Raw genomic sequence first — 14,418 nt, 5'->3', positions numbered from 1 at the left:
AAGTCATGTCCCAACTTAGTGTTCTGGGCAACAGTCTTCCTTAGGAGGCTGAGCCTGAGACACAGTGGAGAGAATAGACTTCTGAGAGAAATTAGAATGAGCTATATCCAAAGTGTCACACTAGGGGACCAACACACATTTAGCCTAAGAGATAATCTCCAACTTTCTCTCTCCCCTGCTAGTATCATAGATAGCAAAGTTAGATAGAAATGTCAGAGGTAGTCAGGCATCCATAGACATCCTCTAGGGTTGAATAACAGCGTTTAATATTCTAAATAGACCAGATCTCCTTAACCCACCCCTTCTTGGAAGGTTCTTTCTGTCCCATGTGTTGCTACATGACTTGCTTTATCCTTTGATCCCCATTTAATCAGTATTATCTAAGGGACTATGCTTGCTGTAATGTTATTGGCTGGCTACAGTTTTATTCCACCTCACACTCATCCTATAATTATCTATTGGATCAATATTATTACTCAACCATGCATGTAATCTTATTGATTGATTACAGTTCTTTCTCACCTTAAACCTGCCTTACTTTGCAGCTTTACTTGATAAAACACCCTTGAGAAACAGGGTTGGTGAGCAATCCACTTCCTGGGCTCCTTTCTGCCCTTCTTAGATAAAAGCTTTTTATCTCTTTCAATAAATTTTTTTCTACTCTTAATTTCTATTGTTCCTAGAATTCATTCCTGGATTTCAGAGAGCACAAACTCAGTATTTAGACATTGAGCAGGTTGGAGTTATATTTCTCATATCACTAGGTCTAATTAGCATTTATGTGTATAGGAAAAATACTTTGATAGGTTGTGGACTTTGAAGCCTTTACTGTAAACTTATAAAGTGCTAGGTAATGATTTTGCTCAGGCTTTTTCCTATCTTCACTAACTCTGGCAAACAATGGTTACTCTGCCAGCTAGTGAAACGCTTTTGCAGCACCAGCTACTCTTAAAGCAGAGGATAGCTTTCCCCAGCATCCTTTGATGAATCCTCATTGAAACTAATGGCCCATGGAATGTTGTCAGACAGACAGCTGAGTTCCTCTCTAGAGACTGACCTCTGGTTGGATGGACCAATAGAAACTGAGAGCAACTGAGAGGTCATGGCAAAAGCTGCTGCTTTCTGGCAAATACCAAAATGTTAGTGGAAACTGGCTCGCAGAAAATATCTCCATTTATCTATTATATTTCCTCTCTTTCTCCTACTTAACTAGAAGTTCTCCCTAAGCTTTTGAGTTGATATTAGAACTACTTTGCCTTTAAACTGCCGCCTCCAAAAATCAGGCCTAGAAAACTTACAGCAACTGTTTGCTTTCCATAGCAGCTATCAGGAATGATTTACATTTGTGTGTTACGCATGCTAAAAAAGAGTATAAATGTGCCTCTGCTAACATGTAAAATGTGGTTTCTAGATAATAAATATCAGTTAACCTGTGAGCGTCAAAGATATAAAAGTTGAAATAGAGTGCAGTTTTGTCTTGCTGCTAAGAAAGGTTGCCTAGGTGGTCAGATGGCTAACACAAGTGTTTGGAGACTTCTTTGCCCTGGGGACCAGGATGGACTTCCTCAAGTCAATTATTGTTTCTGTCTCTACAAGTGATCTTCTTTATAGCCTAAAAAGTTCTCCAATTACTTTCAACTCACTTTTTGGTATGTGCCCTCTTTCAAAAAACAACAAAAATGGTTTAATACAAAGTAATGCTTCCTTTTTAAATATTACTTGTCACATTTGAGACCAATTGTAACTTGTGCTTATAAAAGTACCTATAGGAGCAAGTACACAAATTCCCTCAGAAGATGAAATTGTGCATGAGTGTAAGGGTGGAGGTAAATTATGTTTTCTGGTCTCCTACTCTGAAGTGGAATCAACTGGAGGGACTTGGCGAAGGTATAAAAAAATAGAACTTACAGGGGATGCCCAATTCTGTCTTTTTGCCTTTCAGACATAAAGAGCTCAGTGTCAAAGTTTCTTACTTCTTTGGTGTATATTTTGAAGCTCTGGGAAATTTGATGCTTGCATGTTGAAAAACAGCTATTTGATATTTTTCTGCACATGCACATGACCTATCTATCCTCGAGAGCCAAAATGGAATGCAGAAGGAAGAATTAATTATGATGTTATTTTACAAGCAGAATCATACTGTGAAAAAGAGAGGAAATGGTCAGAATTGTCCTAAGTTCAGACTTCCTTCATAATAAGAAATTGTCTTTATGTTCAAAATGTAAATGTGAGCCACAGGAAAACCAGGCACCCCAGGTCCTTAAGGCATCCACTATCTCTGAGCCTGAGGCTGCTTTTCCTCAACTTTTGGAACCTAAGAGGTTTTCAAGACCACCATAATCAAAGCCTCACCCACTATTACTGAGTCTAAGGCTTTCCCTACTTACCCTTCCAGGCCTGAGGGTGGGGCTTCTAGACCAGCTATAATCCAAATCTCTAAGGAACTATTCATATCCTTATGAGTTTATTCAAGTTTTTCAAGGACATTACCCTTTACAGGAAATAAATGGGGAATTTGGAACTTCCAGATTTCATGTGTCTTTTTCTCTCAGTGACCTAAAACAGATCAAACTAAATCTAGGACAAATTTTAGGTGATGCTGATAAGTACTTTGAGATATTTAGAGGACCTCAGTGTATTCAGACCTATGAGCTAAACTGGAAACATACAATTTACTTTTAAATCATAAATTGACCTCTAATGAGATTTGGGGATGAATATTATATTTTTAATTTTAGAAGACCAGAATAAAGCCAGGGGAACAACCAGTTCCCACTGTAGGCCAAGCAGTCCCTACTCAAAATCCCTAATGTTTTAATAGCAGATGGGAGGTTGGAATAGGAGACATCTCCAGACATGTATTCTTGAAGGTCTAGGTATGAGAACTAAGCTCTTCAATCATTTTAAATTGTCAACTACAAAGACAAAAATGAGTACACCTCTGCCTTCTTAAGTCATTTACAAGAGGCATTGATAATACATACATCCCCAGCTTCTGACTCAGTAGAGGGACAGATTATTTTTAAAGATGAGTTAATCATCCAGCCAGCCTCAGATATTAGAAGAAAGCTACAGAAGATGGCTTTTGCTCTAAACAGCTCACTTGATACTTAAGTTAGAATTGTCTACTCAGTACTTCACAATTGTGACTAGGAGGGGGACAAAGGGGATGGGGGACAAAGAAACTGGGAGAAATTGGCTGCTTTTGTTGCAGCTTTAAAAGAAATAGATCCTAAGTTTGATTCCTGAGCTCCAAAAAGAGCTTAATGACTAAATTCACATGCTATCACCAGTAAATGCAATGCCAACATAAAGAAGAACTTCCATGAGACACAACCCTATGCCATATCCTAATTGCAAAGGTGACTACTGGAAGTGGGCAGCCCTCTGAGGTGAAGGCCCCAAAGTTCAGACCCATCTTACAAGCTGGCCTTGTAAGATTAAAGGGCCCCAGAACACTCTGCCTGCTCCCTCTGGCTGGACTGTTATCTGCACTTGTCATCTCCGTGGAGGAGCCCTGGTAAATCATGACTATAGGAAAAAACCCATCCTCTTGCTGGACACTGGCACATGTGTCTGTCCTTCTCTTCAATTCTGACCTTCTGTGATTTCTCAATAAAGAGTCACCAGTGAACTGTAACTGGGATGACTTTCTCTTCACCTGTTAATTTTGATTATCCCTAAAATCCCATTTCCCATCTTGGGAAGAGATATTTCATCCTGTGTAAATATTTTAACATACATACCCAGGTTGCAGCTAAATAAAATGATACTGAGACCCATTTTACAAATACAATACATATTATTGTCTATGTATACTAATTTTGAGAGTTTTTTATTGGTCAAAATAATGTGTTATGATAATCTGATTTCCAAGTCATCAAAATTTCAGAGATAATTACACTTAAAAGTGGAAGATTTTGTGACAAAATATCAGACCCCATCAGTAGAGGGGTCTCAGAGCCAGTGTTTACAGATGCTATTCCTGTCCTTAAGAACAGTCTCTAAACTTGGCTCTTTCCCTAATGTATCAGTTCATTCTAATGCTCATGCTTTGATTATATGCATTTTAATTTCTCAAAAATTTGTTTTTTCTTTCCTAGAGGCTACCAAGCCCTAAGTGATCATACTTACAAAACCAGTAACAAATATGTCAGACTCCTCATAGCAGGATCTGCCAGATTGATCTTGTTGGGAGAGGGTTACATGACACATTGAGGATTTAACTTACTGTACAAAGTGGGACTTAAAGGGCACCACAGGCACTCTTTCCCTCTGTCTTAAATAAAAGAGTAAAATCAGTAAGATAAGCCATCTTCCAAAATCAGATGGCATTAGATTTTCTAACAGCAGCACAAGGGGATACTTTTGCAACTATAAAATTTGAATGCATTGTATACATTCCTGATCCTTCTGCTAGTATCTGAATAGCTACTCAAGATGTTAGATGGAAAATTAATGTCAGATTCTGAAATTCCCTGGACTTTATCCTTTTTATGCAAAGATCTTACTAGCTCCTCCTCATGGAAACCTTTGAGTGTATTCATAATTATCTTGTTGATCTTATAATTTGGTTCATGCATATTTGTTTCTTTGGGTTTATCTCTTCCAGACTTAAAACTGTAGGTCTACCCAAGAAAGACTGCTGTCATATATCAAGGGCCTTTAGATAGATCCTCTTTACAGGGTATCTCTGTGAGTCACAACCATGACCTCCCTCAGCCTGAAGAAGCCAGGTTAGCCATTGAACATTGCTCTCTCTCAGCAGTTCAGGGTAGTTCTTCAGAGAGGGGTGTTATAGACAGATGAGTTAGTTGTTATAGATGGGATGTTATAGACAGATAATTGTAGGCTGTCAGACAGGGCTAGGCCTTTGAAGGATCCAGTGGAGAAGATGGGATGCATTGCAACTGTGGAAGAGACAAGAAACATCCTCTGAGGGCCAGATCTCAAGACAAAAGATAAAACCAAAGTATGCACCCACATATTTTCCCTAAGAATAAACAACAATGATTGATATTCTAAGTAGTTATGAATTACCTTGGGAAAGCCAGGAAGATCCACTGAACCACCACCTCCATGAAAAGCTCTGATCTTCTTTATCCTCCTTGTTACGTGACTTTACTTCCCATTTGATCCCAATTCAATATTACCTAGCAATATAATCAATATTACCTAGCAATTATGATCATAATCTTTTTGGTTGGCCATAGTTTTGTCCTGCCTCATGCTCATCTTGTGATTTCCATTTTTGTTTCATCTTGGACCCACCTCACCTTATCTTATGGTTTTGTTCTACAAAATTTCCAAGAAAAGATAAGAGTCTCAGAAATCCATTGGGTACCCATTCTGTCTCTCTCATAGACTGATTCATTCTTCAATAAATATATTTTGCTCTAATAATATATTTATTTCATCCTGAGAGATAATTACCAAGAATTCTTGATAGGGAAAGTTGCTGGTTGTTGTTATAGGTTACAAAGCAGCATATAGACTCTCTGTATCTTTAAGATATGAAGGTATGAGAGGTTCTTGAAAGTTGTTGTTAATAAATGTACCTTCCAGACATTAGAATGACAGTTAGTCTTCTGCTGTACAGGCCCTCTGGATACTTGCTTCTTTCTTATTTCTGTTTGTTTATGATGTTTACAACTAGAACATAAAAGAGATTAAACTTTTCCCCAAGGCTGAATGATACCTTAGCATGACCAGGGCACCTCTGTCTCCCTCACAGAATTTCTTCCTCTCTCTATCTCTATAGCATTATTGTTTTGGCCCAGTCACAATTTCAGCTACATAGGAATGCAATGCCTCAGTGCCTCCTGTGTACATTGACAAAATTTGCTTTCTGCCATGGAGCTTTTCCAGCAGAAATGCATAAGAACTAATTCACGTATGCATTTTGAAAGTGCAAGAGAGATAACCCCTCAGGAGGAACTCTCAGTCAAAAAAAAAGTGAATCAATAGATAAATAAATATTTATCTTTCTTATTTGCTTTCAGCAAGCAATTCTGGCTTATCTTTTATCATATTATTTTCCTATTGTTCTTTCCCCTCTTTTTAATTGCTTGCTTCCCTTGATAAGATAAAGGAATTTTCTTGATATTTTAAAATATCATTTAATTTTTATATTGTTTGTTGAGGGAAATAATGTAGGGATGTTGAGCAGACTAGTTGTATGTAGAAGTACAGGTTAAGAAGGAATATTATTGCCGCAAGTGTGGGTAAAATAATGTCCCTGTTTTGTTATTTCTTTGATAGCAGTTCACATTTAGGTAGGAATCTTTCTATGGTGTTCATGGAATTATAGTCTTTCTTATCTCTTTTTAGCATATCCTTCAGAACATGTTGTTGTGCTGGTTTGGTGTTCATGTATTTCTTCTGGTATTTTCATGGAAGTATCCTATTTCTCCACTGATTTTGAAAAACAGTTTTGTTGAGTACATCAATCTGGGTTGGAAGTTGATTTCTTTTAGGACTTGAAATATTTCACTACAAGCTCCCCTTGACTTAAGGGTTTGTGTTGAGATGACCATTTTGATTCTGATGGGCTTTCATTTATAGGTGATTTATTTATCTTCTTTAACAGCTTTTAATATTCTGTTCTTGTTCTTATTTTCTAGAATCTTGACTATTATATGCGTTGGTGCAGATTTTTTTTTTTTTTTTTTTTTTTGGTCATGGCTACTTGGATTCCATATGCTTTACTTATCTATAGATCAAATTCTTTTTCCATGCTGCCATTACTTCTGTACACAGGTTATTTAATTTTTTAAAAAATGTCATTTATGCAGCTTCTTGCCTTTTGTCAACTCTCATCAATCTTATGTTATTCTTCTTTGCATCGTCTTGCAGCTGTTAGATTGATTTTTCATGGTAGCTTGCTGTTTTTAAGAAATTATTCTTTTTGTGATCACTCACTGTAATCCCATCTTCTAGAGCTCTAGAGCAAAATCTATATAGGCTCATATTCTGTCCTCACATTAATTCTTTCTGCTGTGTATAATTTCAATAGGATTTTTTAATTTCCTAAAATTAGCTCTTTGAATCTGTTTATGGATTTCATTTCTTTCCTATGTTTTATTCAAGGTTTCTATCATTTTCCTAAGCTCTTTTGTTTTGTTTTATTTTATTTGTGTCTACTCTAGATTAATTAGCCAAGTCATTTATCATGATCATAATCTTTTTTTAATCTGAGAAATTATTTCTGATCTTATGTTGGCAGTTCTAATAAAATTGAACTAAACAGTAAAGAGTAAAACCAAAACATTGGAGACATAACAGGATATTAAAAGAAAATAATAGTGAATTGGAATGGGCGTCATAATGATTCTTATTGTCTTCACAGTTATGCCTATACTTTTGATCTTGGTACTATCAAGCAAAGCAGAATAGAGGAAATACAGTCAAAACAAGATGGTGAGGGCAATACAGGATTTCAAATCATGTTAATAGGAAATCAAAGTAGGTTACTATAATGTATCCTGCTATTTTTTATTTTTCCCTTAATTAAAAAAATAAAAAGAAAAAAGTAAATAATTAAAAAAGGGGGGGGATTGAGATAAAAGAGGGCATAACAACAGAACAGCGCAGGTCAAATCATAAACATTTAAGCAAACCAGTGTTTCACCACAAGACATCCTGACATAAAAATAGTTACCATAGTGTCTCTTTCCTTGAAATCTTTGAGTATAACTTCTTATACTGTAGCAGCAAACATATCACAACATTATAAAACCATTCAAGAGAATGACATTATTACAGGGTATTTAGAACCAATCGACAGAAAATGAACAATGGTTTCTATATAAACTCCTTGTCTATAAAAGTTTCTGTTTATATTATCATATATAATAAAATCCAATAAGATACAACATTTTAAGAACAATGGAGACTGAAGAATACACGTTTGATGGGACTTCAAAACAAGATGATACTAAATCAACACTAGCTATTATGATGTCTTGTTTTCTCCAAAATTGCTGTTCCTACCTTCTGATATTCTCTGCCCCATTTCTGTTGAGCTCTTTTTCTGTTGTTTGTTGTCAGTTGTCATTCTTCATTTCGTTTTCTGTTCCATTCATTGTGGCCTCTCAGCCACTATTTCTGGAATCTTGGTATTTCTTTTTTTAGACTATCCTGCAGTATTCTCTGTAGAGTTGAATTAGTGGTTGCAAATTCCCCTAGTTCCTCTTTATCCTGGAAGCACCTTGTTTTTCCATCAATTTCTAGGGACAGTTCTGCAGGATATATCAATTTTGGCTGGAGGTTATTATCTTTCAAAGCTTGAATTATTTCCCCCCACAGTCTTCGTGACTGGATGGTTTGTGCCGAGAAGTCTGCTGTAATTCTGATGGGTGTTACCTTGTAAGTGATCTGTTTCTTGTCTCTGATGGCTTTTAATATTCTGTTCTTATATTGGATTTCTGGAATTTTGATTATTATATACCTGGGTGTAGCTCTGTTGGGGTTGTAGGTTGCTGGCATCCTGTATGCCTCATATATCTGAATATCTTTACCATTTGCCAAATTAGGGAAATTCTCTTGGATTATTTCTGTGAATAGCTTTTGTAGTCCATTTGTTTGTGTCCCCACTTCTTCTCTTATGTTTTTAATCCTTAAGTTATAGATCCTCTTATCATCTTCTAGTTTTTGTTAGTGTTGCTGTTTATTTTTTTTGTTATTTTTAAGAAGTTTTTCATTTCATACTCCCATATTACAAATCTGCCCTCCAGTTCAGATAATCTGTCCTTAGTTTCTTTCAAGCTGTTATGCCAGTTTTCGATAGAGTTTTTAGTTTCCTGGTAATCTCTTTGAACCTGCTTCATGTATTCTATGTTTTCTCTATTTTCTTCATCAAATAATTCTCCCCTTTTTTTCTGTTCTTCCATTCCACCATCTGTTTTTTCTTGGGCAGTGCTTAGCATTTCTCTAACTGTTCTGCTTATATCTTGCTTCAGGTCATTAATAACTTCATTCCTGAACTCGTCTATGAGGCTCTGGAGATAGCACTTTATATCTATTGGGGCCATGTCTACTATTGCGTGTTTCTTAGGATTGGGGGCTGAGGACCCCGTCTTGTTGCTCCCTCTTTTCATATTCTTTGTTCCTTATATTTAAGCATGTATAGGAGGCCCAGCTTCCTTCCCTGTTGGCCACAGTCTGTTTGAATTGCCAGCTAGGTGTTCCTGCCCACTGCAGTATACTAGGGAGACACAGACCTGGGCAGCCTCTGCTGGGCCCGCACCTCCAGGTCACCCTACCCCCAAGGCTTCACCTCTAGGGTGCACCTTCAGGCGCTGGGACCTGAGTTGGGCTAGCCTATTGGGTCTCAGCCAGCGGCGTCTCACAGGCCAGGCACTCCCCCCCAATCCCGCTTGAGAGGGGGATATGTGACTGAAGTCACTGCAGCTTCTCATTCTGGGAAGTCTGCCTGGTCTGAGTATGTCCTCTGCTGAATCCTCCTTCTCTATGTAAGGGTCCGATTCGCTCGCTCACTCACCGCAGGTCAATGCAGGGCACCCAGTCAGTCCTGCTCCCAACTCCTTTCAACGCTTCCCACTCTCTGAGCTTTCGCACCTCTCTCCCTGCTGTGCTGACCGCGATGCAACAGCGGCTGCAGGTAATTCAAATCACAGTTTCCAGTGGCACGGGTCCAGCTTCCGTGCTGATACCTTATCTGTGCCTGCTGTCTCACCAGGATTGCATTTCCTGATGGTTTCTCTTAATTTAGTTTGTTCCTGGGCCAGCAAAGAATATCCCCCCTTGCCTGGAACTTCCTGTCCAGCACCATTCCTATATTTCAAGTGTTGTTTCTCCTAGAGCCTCAGAGGCTGCTGCTATCTATCTGCCATGTTCTTCCGGAATCGGAAAAGACCATCTATTCCAACTTTCTGTAAGGTTTTTTATCGTGAATAAGTGTTGGACCTTATCAAACGCTTTTTTTACATCTATAGAAATGATCATGTGATTGTTATTTTTGGCTTGATTGATATGGTGGATTACATTTATTGATCTGTGTATGTTGAACCATCCCTGAATTCCTGGGATGAATCCCACTTGGTCATGGTGTATAACTTTCTTGATGATTTGCTGCATTCTGTTTGCCAAAATTTTATTGAGAATTTTTGCATCCAAATTGATTAGGAAGATTGGCTTGTAGTTCTCTTTTTTGTTTGGGTCTTTCTCAGGTTTTGGTATTAGAGTAATATTTGCTTCAAGGAATGAATTAGGGAGAATTGTTTCTTTTTCAATTTCGTTAAAGAGTTTGAGGGGTGATGGCATTAAATCTTCTTTGTATTTCTTGTAGAATTCTAAAAGTGAATCTGTCTGGGCCTGTGCTCTTCTTTGTAAGTAAGGACTTAATTACATTTTCAATTTCATTAATAGAAATTGGGTTATTCAGCACTTTTACACCTTCTTGACCCAGCTTCGGTAATTCATATGTTTCTAGGAATCTGCCCATTTCTTCTGTGTTATTAAGCCAACGAGAGTAGAGATTTTCAAAATAGGTATTGATGATCTTCTGTATTTCTACAAGGTCTGTACTGGTTTCACTCTTTTCATTCCTATTACATAAATTTGAGTTTTTTCTTTCAGTCTATGAGCCTCCTTTTGGGTTATATAGGTTTTCTTTATACAGCATATGGTTGGATGTTGTTTCTTGATCCATTCTGCCAGTCTGCTTCTTTTAATTGGTGAATTGAGACCATTTAAATTAATAGTTAAAACTAATATATATCATTTTACTTTTGACATATAGTCTTTTTGCTGTTGATTTTTTACCTTTCCCCTCTGTGTAATTGTTTGCCTTACTTGGTGGCTTTTTTCCTTTGTCTGTCTAGAATGTTTTTCAGCATTTTTTGCAGGGTTGATTTGGTGGTCAAGATGTTCTTCAACTGTTCTTTGTCATGGAAGTATCTTATTTCTCAATCCATTTTGAAGGACGCGTTTTCAGGGTACATCAATCTGGGTTGGAAGTTGTTTTCCTTTAGGATCTGAAATACTTCACTCCATGATCTTCTTGACTTCATTGCTTGTGTTGAGAAGTCTGCTGTGATTCTGATAGGCTTTCCTTTGTAGGTGATCTGTCTCTTCTCTCTAGCATCTTTTAATATTCTGTTCTTATGTTGGATTTCTGGGATGTTTATTATTATATGTTTGGGTGTAGTTTTATTTTGGCTATGGTTATTTGGAGTTCTATAGGCTTCACTGATCTGTATGTCAGTTTCCATTCTCATGTTTGGGAAGTTTTCAGTTATTACTTCTGTAAATAGCCTCTTGATATCATTTGTTTTGTCACTTTTCTTTTCATTTATACCTATCAATATCAAGTTGGGTTTTTTTCCCATCATCTTGCAGTTTTTGATGTGTTATTTACTGGATATTTGTTATTTTTAAAATATCTTTGCTTTCCTATTCACTAGCTGTAATCATGTCTTCAAAGTCTGAAATTTCATGTTCACTTTCATTGAGGTGGTTTTGCCAGCTTTGGATGGAATTTTTGATTTCCTGTATATCTCTTTGAATCTGCTTCATGCATTCTGTTTGTTTCTTATATTCTTCATTCAGAGTTTCCATCTTTTTGCATTGTTTTTCTAAATTTTAAACTATGTCTTCTTTAGACGTGTTCAGCATTTCTTTCATTACATTTATCTTTTCTTCTTTTACCAGGATACAATTTCTAGTTTGAGTTGTTTTAAAGCTTCCCAGAGTTGTTTCTTTACTTCAGTTGATATCATATCAAACATTTCAGATGTATGGCTTATATTTTTTTCTGTGTGCATGTCTCCTAGGTTTGCTTGGATTGGGCTGGGAATTTGAGACTGCAGTTTACTCTTTTGTTTTGTCATTTTCCTGTATTTCCAGATTTCAAGTAATGTTTCAAGCCTTTCCCGTGCACTGAGATTCACCTGGCCCACTTTTGGCACCTGGGGAAGACAGCAGGCAACAACTAGTCTCTTTGAGTTGCTGGGCTTCGGTCACTTTGGCTCACTGAGACTCCATGTGACCTCCTGTGATTTCAGATGCAGGGTGTAGTTTTATGGCCTGGGAGCAATGTTCCAAGGTTTCCTTGTGTGCTGAGTCTTAACCCACACACACTCTGGGCTTGAGACTCCCAGAAACATCATTTAATACTGAGTTTCTGCTATAGAAAGGGGGGAATTTTGGGAGCATTTTGGAATGGTGAAAGTATACTTTGCATATTTGAAAAATGTAAATTTTTCTGTGTAGAGAATTTCCTTTCACAGGTTATTTCAAAGATGATCATAAAAACATATTATGTATAAGATAATGTAGACATAGTTCCACATTAAAAATAAAGACATGTTGGGAGCCATTGAAGTTGGAAACTGAACACATTTGCAGGGCTGTGGCATGGCCAGGGCATGGACAATCTCAAAACAAATAGATGCCTCAAAGGGCAAGATAAGGCCACAACACCTGGATCCAACCCCAATTAACAAGATAGAGATTGTAGCTGTACACATTTCACTCCTGTAGTGAAAGTCCACCTGGAGACTTTCTCCTAAGATGCTTCTCCTAAATTAACATAAGACAGTTCTTCTAAATTAACATAGTCTTTTACTTGGAAAAGTCCTTGAACCACTCCCAAGATCCTTCTCAGTTTCCTGCTCATTTTCCACTCTACCCCCTTCCTTGTTTGAAAAACTAAATAAATATGGGCTTCCCAGAGGCATTCCTTGTCTTAGCCCTTAGAGTTTCAAACTCTGCTACAGGGTTTTGATCCTTCTGGATCCCTAAAATCATACCCCTTGGCTTATTTAAGACTTTGCCACACACTTGATTGGGAGATTGGAGATCTTGCCCAGGTCCTCGATAGACATATTCCCTCTTCTTGACTCTAGAACATCTTTTTGTTTGTATGCAGTCAAAAGAATGTGACAGAAGTAGTGTTATGTAACGTTTATAAAACTATAAAAGAGGATTCAAACTTTTTAATGGGAAAGGAATGGTTAAATGGGCTAAATGAGGTAACTAGACTGTTTAAAACTGGACAAAAATGGTGATTACATAACACTGAGAATGTTCTAAACACCAGTTAATTATTGACTTACAATAGTTTCATGTGATATGAATTATATCATATCAAAAAAATAAGTAAGATTCAGCTTCCACCTTGTAAGCTTGTAGCAGAAAATGCCCCTCTTCCCTAGTCAGTCTACTTCAGTCTCTGTTAGCTGCCTGGTGACAGTTCCTGTTACTTCCATTTCATGGAAAGGGCTGGTCACTGTGATACACAGCTGGTCACTATGACTTGTATTGTAAGAATCAATCAAAGACAGCCAAGTACTCTGCACTTTGCTTTCAAACCCCCATAAAAATCTCACTCCCTGAGCTTTCAGGGCCTGACATTTTTATAAGGATTGGTTCCTTGTCAGTGCTCATTCAATGTTAAATAAATCTGCTTCCACATTCTGGGTGATGTTTTTGGTGTTTGTTTGCCATTGCAAGCTGAGAGAATCAGAGGTAGAATCCAGATTCCATGGTAGAAAATATGACTGCCCTGAGGCCTCTGTGCTGTGAGGGAGCCGTCCCCACATGGAGGCCACGTGGAGAATTTCCCATGCTAGCACCATCTCAGTGCCACTTATGCTGTCAAAAATGCTTGTGGATGAGCTACAAATCACTACGAGCAACAGGAATCCTCTTTACTGTGACTGTATACTGGAGAGAGGAAGAGAGCAGGCTTATTCTGTGCTTTTAAATTCCAGACTCTAAGAATGTGAGCTGAAAACAATGGTTGTTTCAAGCTACTAATGAAGGTAGTTATTGAGGGAGTGTTGGTAGCAACTAGATTCCTACTTATTAAACCATTGAGCTCATTTATTTAGTTTTGAAGTTTGACAATCATTGTGTATATTTGTCTGATAAAATGTCATTTCATACATGGAGATATTGTTCTATTATCAAATCAGGCTAATTAATGTACCCCATATCTTGAATATTTAGCATTTCTTGCTGGTGAAATATTTAAAATCTTTTCACTCTTTAGAGTATGCGGTCACTGTGACTTTGTCATATATGACTTTTCTTATTTTGAGGAAAATTCCTTCTTACAAAAATTGTTTATAATTTATCAATACAAATGTAAATTTTATCATTTTTCTTTTATTATGAAATGATTATATGTATTTTGTCCTTTATTCTGTTCATATGGCTGAATCATATTATTTGCACCTGTTGAACCATGCTTGTATAAAAAAATGATCCAACTTGGTGATTTTAAGTGAACATTTAATGTACTTCAGCAGTTAACTGTGCTATATCAATAAGACCAAAGGATCCTAATCCTTTACTAAAGGATTAGTAAAGCACACTTTTGGATATCACTAGGTTGCACGCTGAATGTATCTACTCCCTCATCTCTGTCTCTGTGAAACTGTTCCTCTTTTC

This window comes from Cavia porcellus, unplaced genomic scaffold (assembly GCF_034190915.1).
Source record: "Cavia porcellus strain 051 isolate PalLab524CR breed Dunkin Hartley unplaced genomic scaffold, mCavPor4.1 scaffold_24, whole genome shotgun sequence".
In the NCBI taxonomy this organism is placed as follows: domain Eukaryota; kingdom Metazoa; phylum Chordata; class Mammalia; order Rodentia; family Caviidae; genus Cavia; species Cavia porcellus.
This window is presented reverse-complemented; position numbering follows the sequence as displayed.